Genomic DNA, 1,087 nt, shown 5'->3' on the forward strand with positions numbered 1-1,087 from the left:
AACCTGTATGCTATTGGACCTATCTTTCACAAAACTCATAAGGACTCATAACTCTGGGTCTAATCTGTCCTTAAACTCTAACTCTATTCATCCTTGTACTCAGCTCTCTCTGTAAACTCATCCAAAAACGTGACGTAAAATTTTTGGATCTCTCTCTGAGGTGATCTACACCGGTACTCCGTGCAATCTTAAACTCACGAACGTACAACTGTGCTAACTTATCTGGTCCATACGCGATTAGAATCGATATGAAAAGTGCAGATTTTGTTAGTCGATCAACAATCACCCAAATTGTTGTATTATCTCTTTGGCTTTTGGGTAAAGCTGTCACAAAGTCCATCGCTATGTGATCCCATTTCTACTCGGGAATCTCTAGCGGTTTTAGTTTCCCATAGGGTCGTTGGTGTAATGCTTTCACTTGCTGACAAGCTAAGCATCGCTCTACAAACGAAGCTATGTCTCGTTTCATTCCGTCCCACAAAATCTCTTTTTCAAATCCTGCTACATCTTTGTGCCTCCTGGGTGGGCGGTGTAAGGCGTGTCATGAGTCTCACTCATGATCTTATTCTTAAGTTCATCATCGTGAGAAATGCATATTCTCCCCTCAAACAAGATAGCATTGTCTAATGCTTCTTTGTAATTCTTGAGACCTCCTGCTCTCATCCTTTCTCGTAACTTGCTCATTGTCTAATCTTTCCTTTGTACTTCATTCCTCCTTTTTCTTCAAACTAGGCATCGTTGCAACAATACTCGCTATTGTCCCTGGTGGTTTTATCCCCTCTATCCTCATCTTGTCAAAGTCCTTTATAAGCTCATCCTCTCTCGTGAGGAGACATCCTAACTTTGACGAGACCTTTCGGTTCAATGTGTCGACTACTACCTTGGCCTTACCGGGGTGATAATTAATGTCGTAGTCAACATCCTTTACTAATTCGAGCCATCTCCTCTGCCTCATGTTAAGATCCTTCTGCTCGAAAAAGTATTTCAGACTTTCGTGGTCCGTGAAAATTCCACATCTAACTCCGTAGAGATGATGCCTCCAAATTTTCAGGGCATGCACAACAGCTGCAAGTTCTAAGTCATACGT

The sequence above is a fragment of the Salvia miltiorrhiza genome, chromosome 8 (assembly GCF_028751815.1).
Source record: "Salvia miltiorrhiza cultivar Shanhuang (shh) chromosome 8, IMPLAD_Smil_shh, whole genome shotgun sequence".
NCBI lineage: Eukaryota > Viridiplantae > Streptophyta > Magnoliopsida > Lamiales > Lamiaceae > Salvia > Salvia miltiorrhiza.